The 10,244-nt window shown below is 38.5% G+C and overlaps 1 long non-coding RNA gene across 1 annotated transcript; it reads left to right on the forward strand.

Annotated features, from left to right (window-relative positions):
• The first annotated feature begins 669 nt into the window (after nt 1–669).
• LOC123573879 (uncharacterized) lies at nt 670–3,042 on the forward strand. The gene is made up of 3 exons (XR_006698590.2): nt 670–738; nt 1,131–1,280; nt 2,218–3,042. It is a non-coding gene; the product is annotated as an uncharacterized lncRNA (long non-coding RNA).
• Nucleotides 3,043–10,244: the final 7,202 nt, after the last annotated feature.

Genomic DNA, 10,244 nt, shown 5'->3' on the forward strand with positions numbered 1-10,244 from the left:
TAGATGTGGGGTTTCGCCATACTGGCCAGGCTGATCTCCAACTCTTGGCCTTAATTGGTCTGCCTGCCTCGGCCACCCAAAGTACTGGGATTACAAGAGTGAGCATGTCATGATTTCTTAACTAGAATGCTTTCTTCAGTCTCTTCATTTGAATTGAGCCATGTTTTCCTCTCAAAGCTACAACACTGAGATCTTGCCTTGTCCCTGTTAGATTAGGTAGCCTTCCTACATATTTTGTTCCCCAGTTGCTTTACTTATAGGTAGACCAGTCTGTCTTCTGTACTAGAATACAAAACCTTCAAGGATAAGATTACATTCCCATTTTCTGACCTAACCTACTGGATCCTAAACAAAAGTGTATTGCTTTGAACAACTGTATTGAATGGTGACTAGTATTTCATCCACTTTTGATTTTGTTTCCTCCTGATTGGCTAAACAGTTTGGGTAAGGGCATTTTCAATTGCAAGTAACAGAACCCCAACAAGAACTAGTTTAAATCAAACAGAGGAATGTTTTGATTTAGAACAAAAGTCCACTAAGGAGTCAAGGTGGACCTGGTCTTAAGCAAACTTTGAATCATGTACGGTTAGACTGTCAAAAAGGACCTACTCACTCTTGCTGGGTCTTGTTAGTACTTCCTTGTATTTAAGTTTCATTCATTTTTTTTTCTTGCAGATGGCTTTCAATGGTATAGGAACAAAGTTCTGTGCTCATATACTACCAGTGTGGTAGCCTAAGGTAGAGTGTGTCTCTCTCATTCCAGTGGAAAATGTTTTGAGTAAGAAGTCATACTGACCAGCTTGGTGTACCCTTGGATCAGCTATCATAGCTGGGAAAGTGAGATTATATCAGTTAGCATTTGTGTAAAACAAATGACCCTAAATTTTAGTCGATTAAATAGAAACCATCTCTTTAGAATATAATTCTATAGGGTGGCAGTTTCAACTGGGTTAGCTGGATGCTGCTTCTAGTCTTGGGTGGGCTCGTTTATACAGTCCTGATTAACTGCCAAGTCAGCTGGAAGCTAACTGGTCTAGACAGGCCTCAAATGGGATATCATGTCTCTGCTTAATATGCTTTATTATTTTTTCAGCAGATAATTTTGGTTTTCATATATTGTATCTCGACAGGATTCCAAAATAGAAAAAGAGAGTGGAAGTATTCAAAGACTTTTGAAACCCAGGCTTGTATCTTACCTCTCCTGACTCCCACTGCATTTTATTGGCCAAAGAAATTCAAAAGATTAAAGAGAAGAAATAAGAGACTCTAAATTTTTAATGGTAGGACTTGGGAAATGGAGCAGTTATAGGTAAAAGTGAATGATTATGGTCATCTATGTAGTCTACCATAGAGGTACCATGCTGAAGTTTGGATAACATATTACCTATATCTGCAGAGGTAAAGGTGACTATCAGAAGAAATATTATGGCACATGCATTTATAGCACATATGTGGTCAGTGGGATAATTGTTTTAGCTTCACATTTACTTTTGTTTCTGCAATCTATGCAGTACTACTCATTGATCAACAAACATAAGTTGGACTTTCTTGCCTTCATATTGTTCTTTGCCTAATTGTCCATGTTTCTGATGTATCAAAATCTCTGACACCTCTCTAGCTTTAAATCCAGTTTGATTGGTTGTCAATGGACAACTCCCCACCTCTGAGAAGTTTTCTATGATTACTTCAGATGAAGGTAAATTTTCTCCTTAGGATTGTAGCAATGGTTCTTAATTTAGGCTACGCATCAGAAATCTTGTGGAAATATCTTTAAAAATCTCAATGCCCAGACCACACCTGAGACCAACTGAGCCAGAATCTCTGGGAGAGGGATCTTAGCATCAGCTCCCCTGGTGATTCTAACATATAGCCAAGGTTGAGATCCAGTATTTTCTAATAATTTCTGATAAAATTCGGGTTACAGGGAGTTTTTCTCATAGTATAAGCTTTTTCTGAGGGCAGGGACCTAATACAATGTTTCATGCATAATTGACACTCAATATAGAGTTGCTGATAAAGTGCTATGGACTGAATGCTTTTATCTCTCCAAAATTTGTATGTTAAAACCCTATCTCCTAGTGCGAGGGTATGAGTAGGTGGGATCCTTGGGAGGTAATTAGGATTAGATGAGGAGCTGAGGGTGGAGCCCTCGCAGAGGGGATTACTATTGTTAGAAGACTCTCAAGAGAACTTGCTTTCTCTCTTTTGCCTTGTGAGGACACAGCAAGAACTTGGCAGTCTACAACCCAGAAGAGGACTCTCACCAGAACCCAATCATGCTGGCACTTGGATTTAGGACTTCAAGCCTCCAGAAATTTGTGGAATAAGTTTCTGCTGTTTATAAGCTACCAAGTCTATGATAATGTGTCAGAGGACTCAACTAAGACATAAAGTGAGATAGAATTAAGATCTGTTAAGACCTATTTGCTATAATAAAATTCAAAATAGTCATATAAATGTTTAAATGAAACATCTCAAAAATCATAACATGGTCTTACATTTAGAAAATCAGTACAGAAATATTTATTAAGTCAACAAAATTTCTAACATTAAATTGATGTCTACTTGTTGATATGTTGATTTGCAAACATTTTTTTTCCCACATGGATATATTTCCTTTTGTCTTCCCAACTAATTGTTATTATATTACAGGAAATATTTTATTTTATTTATTTTGTATTTCTCTGTAACCATCCCCCTGCCTGGTCTAGTATAGTGTCAATGATTTGATGCTTTTATTAATGTAATTTCAAAGTCATTTTAATGGCCAGAATATAAACAAATATAAATAACACTTCCATAGAATTAAGATTTGATTGTTGCAATGGCAATATGGATGACTTTTAGAAAAACGTGAGTTACATATGCCATCAGACATTAAAAAATATATTAACTAAGCTGTAAATTAATTTTTACATACAAATATACCTTAATAACAACAGTAGATGAAAAAAGGATTGGTTTGAATTGCTAAGTCATTTCACACATTGATACCAGAGTAAAATACTTCAAAATTGTTCTTACTGAACATTCTTCTTTTCCTCCCACATACACAGAAGAAGAAAAATATCACTATACCAATAATGTCTTTTACATACCTACACACAATCTGAACTTTCTCAGAGGAACAAGTGAACAGAATAACTTTTTTTATTTCCTTGAAACATATTTACTTAACATGAAAGATCTTGCTCCTTTGCATTGGGCATTCATTTCCTCTATAGCTAAAGGGTAAATGATGGATAGGAGAATAAAGAGGGACAAATATAATGTCTGCTAATGTGGTAATGTCTGTAGGTGGTGTATGTATTTATACATATTTGACTTGCACTTTAACAAGACATGAATTCATCACTCAGAAACACTACACTGCTCCCATCTTCCTCAAAGTGAAAAAGAGAAGAAACAAAGAATGTTAGGTACATCTAATAAAAGGACAAAATAGGCCTGATGCCCACAAAAAGAAACAAACAAACAAACAAAAACAAACCAAAAAAAGAAAAAAACAAAAACTGTTCTCACTTACAAAGGCCTTGAAGTTCAAGCAGTGGCTTCAACCTATATCAAAACTTGATTCAAGCCCTTCACATTTCATGACTGAGAAATGAGGAAGATATTCTTCTGCTCAGACTTGTCCACCTAATCTCAGGAAAAGATGGGTAAAGTGACACTATATATTACAATAAATATTTGACATGCTATTTTCCCATCTTCTTTGACTTTCCTATTACTTTTGACTGTTTAGTGACCAATGGAATGAATAGACTTGGCATGATTGATGGGAAGCAATATGGTGACTCAAGAAAATCAACTGTTTTATGAAGGCATTGTACTTTTTATTGTGTGAGAGGGAGAAAAGAAAGATATGAATTTTGTGTTTTTTCAGTCATCTCTGCTTACTCACCCTCAAAGGAGATTTACTGCTATTACAGAATAAAGATAATCTGTGATGGTGAAAAAGAAACAAAAGACTATCTACATAGGTTTAACTTTGGAAAGGGTTTTTGATCAAAGAGCTTATCTTGAAGTAGAGAAAGCAGATTCAAAAAATATTAATGGTGTGAAGCTGGTAACACTAGTTGAATTGTTGAATGTATACGTTTAAAGGAAAGGAAATGTGAGCATAATTTTCACATTTATGGTTTGGGCACTGCTGTGGTCTGAATGTATGTGTTTCCCCAGAATTCAAGGTGATTATAGTAAGTAGTGGGACCTGTGAGAAGTGATTAAGTCATAAGGGCTCTACCCTCATGAATGTGATTATCACCCTTATCAAAAAGGCTGGAGGGAGTCTTTTTGCCTTCTGCTATGAGGGGAAACAACTAGAAGGCACTGTCCATTAGCAATGAGCCCTAAACAGATGCTGAATCGGCTGGTGCCTTGATCTTGGACTTCTCAGCCTCCTCCTGAACTGTAAAAAATTACATTTCTGTTGTTTATAAGTTACCCAGTCTAAGGTATTTTCTTATAGTAGGCCCAAACGACTAAGGCAGGTAACTAGGCCATGGTGATACTAAAATATAAAACATAGGAGGAGCAATAAGTTTGGAGGTAAAAATATAGAGGTCAGTTTTGGACATATTTAAGTAATTATGAAACATCCAGATGACAAAAGTGTGGGTAGATGGATGTATCTGGAATTCAGAAGAGGAGATTTTCGGGAGGTTGAGAATTGAGTGTCTTAAGTGTATTAACAAATAACACTTGGATACTGTTGGCTATGTGTTGTTCATGGTTATAAGCATTCACACTTAGAGGGCAAGTCATTTAATACTTTCAGGAATATTATGAGGGAGTTACATCCTTGTGTTCATTATCTCCATTCTGTAGATGAGGAAATTTAGGCTCAGAAAGGTTGAATAACTTGCTAAAATGACCCATGTAGGAAGCAGTGGAGCTACTATTCTAAAGAAGACACACACCCTGGCTCCAGAGTCCAAACTCTTAACCACTATTCCATACTGCTTCACATAAAATAAGTAGATTCGGTCAGGGATTGTCAAAGAGTGTGAAAAGGAGTGTATTTAAGACAACCTCAAGAGAATAGAAATACCAAAGATGTCTAACTGAATGGCTTTCTATTCAGTCACCGCTTCCTTATATTTTGACTTTTTCCTCTGTGCTTAACATTGTGAAATACGTAACTTGTTCCTCTTGAAGACTTTTTAATCTAGTCAGAGAGACATTTAAGTACGTAAACTCATCCATGAACAATACAACCCACTTTATCCAAGCATACAGTGCAGTGTATATTTTAAATTATTTAAGCATTAAGGGGTGGAATCAACAATATTAGATGGAGCTACTGAAGATATTTAACCGAATAGTACTCCCCAAAATGGGAACTGTAGACGGTGTCAAGGGCCAAAGAATGAAGGTCCTAGAGGCCTTTGAAGAATGTTAAGATTGGGGCTGACTTGAGGAATGAGGAAAAATATAGTGAGGATGATATGAGTAGAGGTTGTGAGAATCATAATCAAAAAAGGGGGTTAGCTTGTGGGGACTGGTTTTATTTGAGGCAGAGAATGCAATAGATTTCTATTAGGTATTTTAAGATAAATCTGAAGAGAAATGGCAAAGTCACAGTGTTTTCTTGTGAGATTTTCCCAAAACCCCAAGAATTCCCTTCAGTCATTTTATGAATTTGCAAAGAAATGGTAAAATAAAAAGATATGGGAGGGCTTGGAGTCTTCAAACATTTAGACAATGGTTAAATTTTCATGTCTCTTTGGACTTATCTTCCCCATCTTTCCCAGTGTTCCACTGGAACAGGAAGATCCAACTATGTCAACATTTTTAGAACAGGTACCTTTTTCTGTTCAAAGATAAGAAAATAGGGAAATAACAACTGTAAACATCAACTCTGGGCATTTGCGGCAGCGAATTCAATTTGAATTGAATAGAACACTAACAAATTACTGAAGGGATGTCCAACCTAAGTTTCCTCCATCAATTTTGCCTAAGGCTATTCCTCAATAGGAGGCTCACAAAAACACAGGTCACTGCTGTTAGAGAAAGCTAATTTACAAACTATTCTCACTGATTGGTTAATTAATTTACAAGCATTGGTGGAGACTGTGCTCAGTTTGAGTTGATCACTGATGAGATACAGAAGCAACATGCAGGGTGAAAAGTTATAGTTTGCCTGGCACAGTTCCAGTTTATGCTTGTTCTTCCAAGACAAACATTAATAGAGACCCCTTTCACTTTCAAATGTTTTCTGACTTGGACATTCAATTATACGGTTGTATTAGTTTGTTTTTATGTTGCTGATAAAGACATACCCAAAACTGGGAACAAAAAGAGGTTTAATTGGACTTACAGTTTCTAAATGGCTGGGAGGCCTCAGAATCAGGCTGGGAGGAGAAAGGCACCTCTTACATGGCAGCAGCAAGAGAAAAATGAGGAAGAAGCAAAAGCAGAAACTCCTGATAAAACCATCAGATCTTGTGAGGCTTATTCACGATCATGAGAATAGCACAGGAAAGACTGGCCCCCATGATTCAACTACCTCCTCCTGGGTCCCTTCCACACATGTGGGAATTCTGGGAGATAAAATTCAAGTTGAGATTTGGGTGGAGACACAGCAAAATCATATCATTCTGCCCCTGACCCTTCCAAATCTCATGTCTTCACATTTCAACAGCAATCATGCCTTCCCAACAGTCCCCCAAAATCTTAACTCATTTCAGCATTAAGCCAGAAGTCCACAGTCCAAAGTCCCATCTGAGACAAGGCAAGTCCCTTCCACTTATGAGTCTGTAAAATCAAAAGCAAGCCAGTTACTTCCTAGATACAATGGGGGTACAGGCATTGGGTAAATACAGTCATTCCAAATGGGAGAAATCGGTCAAAACACAGGGGATACAGGGCCCATGCAAGTCCAAAATCCAGCAGGGCAGTCAAATCTTAAAGTTCCAAAATGATCTCCTTTGACTGTGTGCCTCACATCCAGGTTATGCTGATGCAAGAGGTAGGTTCCCATGGTCTTGGGCAGCTCTGCCCCTGTGGATTTGCAGGAGACAGCCTCTCTCCTGGCTGCTTTCACGGACTGGCATTGAGTGTCTGTGGCTTTTCCAGGTGCATGGTGCAAGCTGTAGGTGGATCTACCATTCTGGGGTCTGGAGGATGGTGGCCCTCTTCTTACAGCTTCACTAGGCAGTGCCCCATTAGGGACTCTGTGTGGGGGCTCCAACCCTGCATTTCCCTTCCACACTGCCCTAGAAGAGGTTCTCTATGATAGCCTCACCCCTGCAGCAAACTTTTACCTGGGCATCCAGGTGTTTCCATACATTTTCTAAATCTAGGTGGAGATTCCCAAACCTAAATGTGTGACTTCTGTGCACCTGCAGGCTCAACACCATGTGGAAGCTGCCAAGACTTGGGGCTTCTACCCTCTGAAGCCACAGCCTGAGCTCTATGTTGGCCCCTTTCAGCCATGGCTGGAGCAACTGGGACATAGGGTAGTCCCTAGGCTGCAGACAGCATGGGGACCCTGGGCCCGGGCCACAAAACCACTTTTTCCTCCTAGACCTCCTGGCCTATGATGTGAGGGGCTGTCATGAAGGTCTCTGACATGGCCTGAAGGCATTTTCTTCATTGTCTTGGGGATTAACATTAGGCTTCTCCTTACTGATACAAATTTCTGAAGCCAGCTTGAATTTCTCCTAAAAAAAAATGGGTTTTTCTTTTCTACTGCATCATCAGGCTGCAAATTTTCTGAACTTTTTGCTGTTTCTCTTTTAAAACTGAATGCTTTTAACAGCATCCAAGTCACTTTTGAATCCTTTGCTGCTTAGAAATTTCTTCTGCCACATATGCTAAATCATCTCTCACAAGTTCAAAGTTCCACAAATCTCTAGGGTAAAGATTTACATCTATGGTTTTCATACTTTCAGATACAGTCTATTGCTTGGGGTATTGGCTCTAATGCTTAGATTGACCATTGATATGGTTTGGCTGTGTACCCACCCAAACCTCAACTTGAATTGTATCTCCCAGAATTCCCACATGTTGTGGGAGGGACCCAGGGCAAGGTAATTGAATCATGGGGGCTGGTCTTTCCAGTGCAAAATGCCACCAGACTCTTTGCTAAAACATAGCAAGAGTCAGCTTTGCTCTAGTTCCCAACAAGTTCCTCATCGCCATCTGAGACCACCCCAGCCTGGACCTCATTGTTCATATCACTATCAGCATTTTTGTCAAAGCCATTCAACAAGTCTCTAGGAGGTTTCAAACTTTCCCACATTTTTCTGTCTTATTCTGAGCCCTCCAAACTGTTCCAACATCTGCCTGTTACCCAGTTCCAAAGGTGCTTTCACATTTTCAGGTATCTGTTCAGCAATGGCCACTGTACTGGTACCAATTTACTGTATTAGCTGATTTTCATGCCACTGATAAAGACACACCTGAAACTGGCAACAAAAAGAAGTTTAATTGGGCTTATAGTTCCACATGGCTGGGGAGGCCTCAGAATCATGGCAGGAGGTGAAAGGCCCTTCTTAGATGGTGGCAGCAATAGGAAAATGAGGAAGAAGCAAAAGCAGAACCACTGAGAAACCCATCAGATCTCGGGAGACTTATTCACCATCATGAGAATAGCACTGGAAAGACCAGTCCCCAAGATTCAAGTACCTCCCCCTGGGTCCCTCCCACATGTGGGAATTCTTGGAGGTACAACTCAAGTTAAAGTTTGGGTGGGGACACAGCCAAACCATATCAATGGTCAATCTAAGCATTAGAGCCAATACCCCAAGCAATAGACTGTATCTGAAAGTATGAAAACTATATATGCAAAACTTGCGTCTCTCCACTATTTTGAAGATAAAGAATCAAATTTTCTTCTTTCTTTTCCAACTTTCGTTTTAGGTTCATGGGTACATGTGCAGATGTATTACAGTTGTGTTACATAGTTAAATTGTGTGCCACAGGGAGTTGATGTACAGAGTAGTTCATCACCCAGTGATTTAGCCTACTATCCAACAAGTAGTTTATCCATCCTCACCCTCTTCTCACCTTCCAGCCTCAACTAAGCCCTGGTGTCTACTGTTCTCTTATTTGTGTCCATGTTTAGTCAGTGTTTAGCTCCTACTTATGAGTGAGAACGTGTGATATTTGATTTTCTGCTTCTGAGTTAGTTTGCTTATGATAATGGCTTCCAGCTCCATCCATGTTGCTGCAAAGGGCATGGTTTCATTTTTCTGACTGCATAGTATTCCATGTGTACTACATTGTCTTTATCCAGTCTCTGGTTTATGGGCATCTAAGTTGATTCCATGTCTTTGCTATTGTGAATAGGACTGTGATGAACATTCACTTGCATGTGTCTTTATGGTGAAAAGATACATATTCCTTTAGACATTTACACAGTAATGAGATTGCTGGATCAAAAGGTACTTCTGCTTTAAATTATTTGAGAAATCTCCAAACTGCTTTCCACAGTGGCTGAATTAATTTATATTCCCACCAGCAGTGTATAAGCATTCCCTTTTCTCCACAGCCTTGCCAGCATCTGTTGTTTTTTAACTTGTTAATAGCCATTCTGACTATGTGAGGTCTCATCATGGTTTTGATTTGCATTTCCCTAATAATTTGTGATGTTGAACATTTTTTCATATGTTTCCTGGCTATGTGTATGTTTTCTTTTTAGAAGTGTCTATTCATGTCCTTTGCTCATTTTTAAAGGGAATTATTTGGTTTTTGCTTGTTGATTTAATTTTCTTATAGATTCTGAATATTAAGACTTGGTCAGAGGCATAGTGTCTTGCAAATATTTTCTCCCATTCTGTAGGTTGTCTGTTTACTCTGTTGATAGTTTCTTCTGATGTGTAGATGCTCTTCAATTTAAGTAGGTCCCACTTGTCAATTTTTGATTTAGTTGCAGTTGGTATTGGAGCCTTCATCATGAAATGTTTGCGAAAATCTTTGTCCAGAATAATGTTTTCTAGATATTCTTCTAGGCATTTTATAGTTGCAGGTTTTACATTTAAGTCTTTAATCCATAAGTTGATTTTTGTATATGTTGAAAGGAAAGAGTCCAGTTTTAATCTTCTGTGTATAGCTAGGCTAGCCAGTTATCCCACCACCAATTATTGAATGGGGAGTCCTTCCTTTCCCTATTATTTATTATTGCCAACTTTGACAAATATCAGATTTTTATAAGTGTGTGGTTTTATTTCTGGGTTTTCTAAAGTGTTCCATTGGTCTATGTGTCTGTTTTTGTATCAGTACCATGCAGTTTTGGT

The sequence above is a fragment of the Macaca fascicularis genome, chromosome 6, assembly GCF_037993035.2.
Source record: "Macaca fascicularis isolate 582-1 chromosome 6, T2T-MFA8v1.1".
Classification (NCBI taxonomy): domain Eukaryota; kingdom Metazoa; phylum Chordata; class Mammalia; order Primates; family Cercopithecidae; genus Macaca; species Macaca fascicularis.